The sequence below is a fragment of the Ipomoea triloba genome, chromosome 2 (genome assembly GCF_003576645.1).
Source record: "Ipomoea triloba cultivar NCNSP0323 chromosome 2, ASM357664v1".
Taxonomy (NCBI): domain Eukaryota; kingdom Viridiplantae; phylum Streptophyta; class Magnoliopsida; order Solanales; family Convolvulaceae; genus Ipomoea; species Ipomoea triloba.
Window position 1 is genome coordinate 17,676,438 of NC_044917.1, and position 7,418 is coordinate 17,683,855.

General features: G+C 33.9%; 1 long non-coding RNA gene across 1 annotated transcript; it reads right to left on the reverse strand.

Moving 5' to 3' along the window:
* Window positions 1-443: 443 nt before the first annotated feature.
* On the reverse strand, window positions 444-2,056 carry LOC116011375. The gene is made up of 2 exons (XR_004097011.1): window positions 1,596-2,056; window positions 444-909 (listed from the first exon to the last, which is right to left on the reverse strand). It is a non-coding gene; the product is annotated as an uncharacterized LOC116011375 (long non-coding RNA).
* Between the last annotated feature and the right edge of the window lie 5,362 nt (window positions 2,057-7,418).

A 7,418-nucleotide genomic window follows, 5' to 3' on the forward strand; every position in this document is an offset into this window, starting at 1 on the left:
AGTCCAATCCACCATATGTCTATATAAGCCTGCATTGATGGGATGCAGGACAGACAATATATAGTACCTACAGACATGGTACTCACACTACTCAGAAAACACCAGGACACCATCTAGGGTTTTGAGTTAAGTGTGAGACAAAACAATTAACACCCTGCACATCAGTTCAAGAAGCAACACAACAAGGCAGACATCAACTATGGCTGGAGATCAATCGACTTATGCTTCCGCTACTACGAGTTAAGTTTCTCGTAGATTTATTATGTATATGATTAGACAATATTTTGTGATCTTACAAATGCTCATAAATGGGTGTTAAAACTACATAATCTTGTCCTATAATTGACCCTAAACTTGACTGTTCTTGGCGCTTATCAGGCACCCATTGACATGGTGTTAGCCTGCACCAATTCAGTAGGGCGGGGTTTTTTAGCATTGGAACCTGAAAACATGGGGTGTAAGGATTATCATAATAATCACACTATAAACGGAAGAATCTACCTTCCATAATCTTGGATACCATTTTAGTATGAGCACATTTGAATACGCTATAGTGCGCAGAAGTTGCCACTGCATTCTTTCACCTAGCGATAGTCACAACCAATAGCCATTTGCATAGAAGGACATGTCACATTACACAATAAAATTATGTAGTCATTTAACCACTTATGAACCTAAACAACGAAGCTAAACAAACATAATCTCGGACACCATTTTAAAATTAGAACAGTTGAATACGCTACAGTGTATAGAAGTTGCCACTGCATTCTTCCACCTAGTGGCAGTTACAACCAACAGCCATTTGCACAGAAGGACAGGTCACATTGCACAGTATATTTGGAAATTGTCACAGTAGTAGTAGCGTTTGCAGAGATGGTCGTACATGCTTGCACAGTCCTTAGTAGCCAACTAATTTTCATAAGAAAGAATCATGCTATGAGTAATTTAAACCAGAAAGAACCATTCTATGAGTAATTTTAATCAGAAAGAATAACACATTATACCCCCAACCTTTAACCCCAAACAATTGAATAACGAAACTAGTGAAACATGAATAAACTTAATGCGTATTTTTGCTATGGTAAGCCAATATAACCGGAGATGATCCCAGTGACATAGATGCATAAAACAATAAGCTTTTTAAATTACATTGACCATTCAAGATGAAATTCAGAAAATAATCATGCTATGAGTAATTTTAATCAGAAAGAATTATGCTATAAGTAATTTTAAGGAATTATGCATCTCTTAGTAGCCAGAACGACCCACCCCCAACCCATTACATTCGAACAAAACAATAGTGATTAAAAAATAAACTAAACTGTTAAATTTTATCTTTTGCCAACAAAACAAAACAATTGTTTTGTTCGAATGCATTGCAATTGTGATTATAAAAATTAAAAAAAAATGTTAAATTTGATCATTTTCAAACAAAACAAAACAATTCGCATTAACTATAACAACAACATAAAAACCCAATTGAATTGTGATTATAAAAAATAAATAAATAAATAAATGGTAAAAAAAACTATTATCAACTCTCTATGAATGATAGAGAGGTCATGGCTATGAATTGAGTAAGAATCAACACAAACCTAAATTAACACAACCCTCACCAAGGATTACCACCCTAATGACACCAGCATAACGAAAGTCTGGAGTTCTGATAGTGAGATTCTCGGAGGCAGAATGGGATAGGATGGTGGAGGCAGAGGAGAAACTCATTCTCATAGGCCGATTTGCGAGAAATAGGCCGTCTCTAGAGGAAATTCGAAGAGAGATTGGTTCCAGCCTTCGCCTAGGTGGTGCAATCCAGATTGGATCCTTGAATCGGAAAACAATTATGCTGCAATTCACATTGGAGGCTGATTGTAAACATGCGTGGCTTCAAGGTCGGGCGATAGTTTGGCTGTCGAGATGGACGCCAGATTGGATCGCCAATCGAGATCCTCCGTTATCCCTGGTTGTAAAACCAGAGAGGATGCCGGCGTACTGTTCGACATGTGGTCGCTATGGCCATGTGACGGTGGACAGGGCCATTCCAATAAAAATTAGGGCCATGTCCCATATCTTAATTTGGGTATTTCTTTCAAGTAATTTCTATATATAAATAATAGTTGTTCAAAAAGTTGTATCAAAATATAAATATTGTGAAACAATTCTAAACAATACAATATACTCTCTCCAATATATATATATATATATATATATATATATATATATTGTATATAAAGTACATATAGAATTTTATTTAAAAAGTGACATGCATCATGCACATTTAGACGCAAAATCATCAATCAAACTTTTGATATCAACTTCTTCCAAAAGCTCATTTTCAATGGAGATTAAAGATAATTCATTGAGTCTCTCTTTCAACATACTTGATCGTAAGTAAGATTTCAACAATTTCAACTTTGAAAAACTCCTTTCTGCCAAGGCAATACTAATCGGGATAGTCAATAATATTCGGTATGCAATATTAGCATTTGGAAAACAACTCATCTGTTTCAAGAAGAATTGAAGATTTAGTTGAGTTGCGGTCTGCAATCTACGAAATAACCGAATTCTGAATTGAGAATTGTTGAATTGTCGAATTTCGTCACGATATTGCCGTATTTTATATGGTTGGGAATTGAGAATTTCCTAATTGTCTAATTGAGATGTGGGATTATGATTTATGAAGTATAATTGCGAATGGAATTGGCAATCTTTTTTGGATTAGGATATATATATATATATATATATATATATATATATATATATATATATATAGGGTTTTTTAAGCAATTGTCAATTGAGCTCAATTTCATCTTGTCACAAATTTGTCCAATCTTCATGTATTTGGCCTAAATTTTTGTAAACTATATATACATATAGATATTTTTTTTTAAATATGGGGCCCCCAAAAATTGGGGGTCCTGTGCGGCCGCACATGTTAGACATGCTCAGACGGTGGATTGTAGGTTTGCAGTAGATGATGAGGGGAGGAGAAGGACGGGAGTGGTGGTGGTAGTGGTGATGAGAACTTGTGGACAAATGGTTTTATATATATATATATATTGTTTTCACTACTACGTTTGTAAGTTTCATTTGCTATGTAAGAAATGGAGCACTTTGTGTTTCCGCCTCCTCCGTCCCAGCTAGGGCCTATCATAGCCCACCCCATCCTCTTTATAAATATAGTATAAGTAAATAATAGAGTTAATACCACAAATGGTCCTCTGACTATTGGGCTAGTACTCCTTTTAGTCCTCGACTTTCAATTCGATCACAAATAGTCCTCTAACTTTCATTTTTGACCACAAATAGTCCTCTGTTAAAATTTCTATTAAATAGGTGTTAAATCTAGGGGTAATATCGTCAAATTGATTAATATTATTATGATTACTTCTTTTTTAGAATTATATGACAACATATTTAATTTCAAACATTAATAAACATTAAGTTAATAAATATAAAAACAAAATGGACGTGACAAATTACATAAATGAACAAATTAAATAAAAATCTATGATTAATGTTCGCAATTTGTACTTGATTAACTATATTAATTCAACGGTGACAGCCTTCCGTTATGTCCCAAACAAAATGTTTGATCGACTAATGCAAAGTGAAAACTATTAATCGGCCATGTATGAACATCCATGAAAATGAAGGAAGCAAGGTTTTTTTAAAAAAACTTCTTCCATTTTAATCTGTTGGTTAAATTAAAGCAGATAGCTCTAATATTAAATCTTCATTTTGTACGCATAATTACGAAAATAAGGTGTATTGTCTTTTTATTTAGGAGTATTTATATTTGTTAATTGTTTCAATTATGCTTGTTAGTGAAAAATTATAAAAATTTTTATTTTATGACCATTATATATATCAATTTGACGATAATATCCGTAGATTTAACACATATTTAACAGAAATTTTAACAGAGGACTATTTGTGGTCAAAAATGAAAATCAGAGGATCATTTGTGGTCGAATAGAAAGTCGAGGACTAAAAGGAGTACTACCCCAATAGTCAGAGGACCATTTGTGGTATTAACTCTAAATAATATATAGGTTGCTTAGATGAAGATGATGAGATAGGCTTAGTTGGTAGATGATGTATCATTTATTTAAGAGGTTATGGGATTAAACGAGTAAATACCAGTGGAGGTCCTCCGACTTTGATGGCACCGCCACTTTTAGTCCCCAACTTTTAAATTAACCACTTTTAGTCCTCCGACTTTGATGGCACTACCACTTTTAGTACTCAACTTTTAAATCAACCACTTTTAGTCCTCTTACTTTTTGTTTCTAGTCACCTATGATCCTTCATTTACAATTGGACATCTAATGTCATTTTCTAAAGGGCAATTCAATCATTTGGTCCAAATTTTAGTGTTAACAAAGGAGAGTGGAGAATAGGGTTTCTTCAATTATTCTGATGAGGAAACATAATACTTAATACATTAATTATGAAATGACTGAACTGCCCTTGAAAAAATGACATTAGATGTCCAATTGTAAAGGAAGGACAGTAGGTGGCTAGACACAAAAAGTAAGAGGACTAAAAGTGGTTGATTTAAAAGTTGAGGACTAAAAGTGGCGGTGCCATCGAAGTCGGAGGACTAAAAGTGGTTGATTTAAAAGTTGAGGACTAAAAGTGGTGGTGCCATCAAAGTCGGGGGGCCTCCACTGGTATTTACTCGGATTAAACCCTCTTGGTTACAGTTTTTATTCAATAATTCCCCTTACATTCTAGTGATGAAATCAATCTTGAGTTGTGAAATTTATTTATAATTTTAATTGTGTAATGAGATGAATTGTAAAGTTTTTTTTTTTAACTTGATTAATTAATTTATATGAAATAAAAAAAAATTTACAAGATAATTTACTTTTTATGAATTATCCATTCAATAATGTAATCCAAAATTTTTTATTATGTTTCAACGTACTTAAATTATTCTAGAAAAACTTGAATTTAATCCAACTAAAAAATTATATATTTATAAACATCATGTCAGTATAGAATATGTGTGATTTATAATTTGCTTTCTATTCAAATTATTTTATTCAATTAATTATGTCTCATATTTTGTTATGTATATTTTATCGCATTTTGAAGTATTTATATTTCTCATCCCAATCAAAAAGAGTTGTAGTTTCTCCCCTATTTGTAAGCTTTATTTTATAAATTTTTATTAATAATTAATTTATTATTTACTATGATAACAATATTATTATTTGAATGCTTATTTGACTTTAAATTCTTTAATTTATTCATTTTTATAAACTATAATTATTTATTTATGAATGGACTAATACGGTTATTGATTATTTTGATTTTTTTTTCAAGTTAATTATTGTGTATCTAAAAATGTTAAAAATTTTGTAAATTTTATTTCAAGTTATTTGACATTTAATTTTTTTTTTAAATAAATTTTCCACTTCATATCATCATCAAAAAGTTTTACATGGGATCCAAAAGTGATCACCAAGACATAAGAAGTCGTTCGGCTTTACACACATTTCTTAATCAACTAAACAACATACACATTACTTCAAAATATCAAAACCGCATGAGCTCTCACAACCCAACCATCTTCCTTGTGTTATCTCCTTTCCACACTATGCATGCAACCAATCCATCAAGCTAGCTCAATCTTATCATACACCAAATCAGTCACAAAGTCTCCTCACCACTCTCAATAGGACCACTCTTATCCCCTTTAGAAATGCTTCATCATGATCCATGCCCTGTACATCATATTGGGACCGATGCCCTTAAGGTGCTCCATGGTTATTACCCTTAATGGACCAGCTAACCCCACCTTGCACAGAGCTCTGTGTTTTACCCAGAGGCATTATACATGCTAGCCATTAAGCAATAATTCCCAAGCTAATCTACTCAAAGCCACCCTAAGAGATGACAGAAACACCCCCTATACAGATTTCTGCATGGTTATCAAAGGGTGCTTTTTGTTGTGTACCTCAAAGCAATGGTCTAAGCAGCAAAGCCATACCACCCTTAGAGGAAGAGAAGAACCACTCTCTGCAGAGCTCTGCAGTTTTACAAAACAGCTCCCTTAACCTCCCCTCTAAGCAATGGCAAAGGCTAAACAAGTTTCATACTTCATCTATTCTTCTTTTTGTTTCTGTTTGTTGCTTTTCTTCCCCCCCCCCTTTTTTCAAACATATTCCAGTATCCATGCTTTTGGAGCCTCAACAAGCACTCCCAATTCTGTGTACAAGCTGTGCTGGATCAAGAAGAGCATAACAACCCAACCCCCTCTAATCTACCCCAGGTCATTTGTGACTTCCCTTGCTGCAGATAAGACAAGCTCACTTCCTACAAAGGTTAGATCCACAATGTACCAAAGAAAGATTACAAGGAAAGATACATGTGCTGCTATAACCCTACTGTTCTGATCCCATCAGCATTGTTCAGCTACAGTTACTGTTCTGAGCTGTTTCCAGCCCAACTATTTTGATCCAGCCAGCTTCAAATTTATTCTTCAACCCCTCATGTAGCAACTAACATTCTTCAGCTGCTTTTAAACTTTTCTTTTCCTCTATTGTTGTTGCTGATACAAGTTCTGCTTCATAATATATTGACATCCAGCAGCTGCGCTCACCAGCTGTTTCTTCCTCTTCCTCCAGGATCCCATGTTCTACAATCTTCTAACAATAGTGTGAAATCACAACCAGGTATGGTTGTGAAGTGTGGATAACCTTCTAGTCCCAACAGCAGCACAAAATTCTTGGGCAATGCCCTAACTCTCTTAAAAACAATGTTTTGGTTCATACATTTTTCTAACAAGCATTGAACGTTGTATTTTTAGTGGTTTGATTAGTGAGTGTCGTCCTCTAGGAATGGTTAAATTGGATTTTAAGTAATGAGGGGTTAAGCACGGGTTCATAGAGTGTTTGAAAGGTAACCTAAAGATATTTGAGTAGTTCATGTTTAAGAAATCAATAATGAAAACAAGTAATTGAATTAAAAGAACAATAGATGAAATAGAGATTTGAACCGAACATCCTTGAATAAAATCTCATTTGTGTCTTTAGTTTAAGTTATGCAAGTCTAGATGATGAACTTGGGGAAATGGTTTAAGTGCCAATATCACTCTCGTGATCACTTGGACTATTAACTAATCCTAAGTCCCATTCTCATGGCAAGTTGGCTAGAAGAGGCAATTTAACAAACACTTTGTGTGCCTATTTCCTTCAAACTCCCTTTTCTCAAAGGTGAGTAAGAAATATGGGAGGTATGGCTATGGTGTAGCCCTATTCTCATAGGTGGAACACCAATTCCAAATATCTCTTGCATAATTTGGCCATAATTATGAAGAGTCAATTCAATTCTACGCAATTCATAACCAAGTTCAACATTAACACAATATAGAACCTAATTTACGCAATTTAATTCATATTGGGATT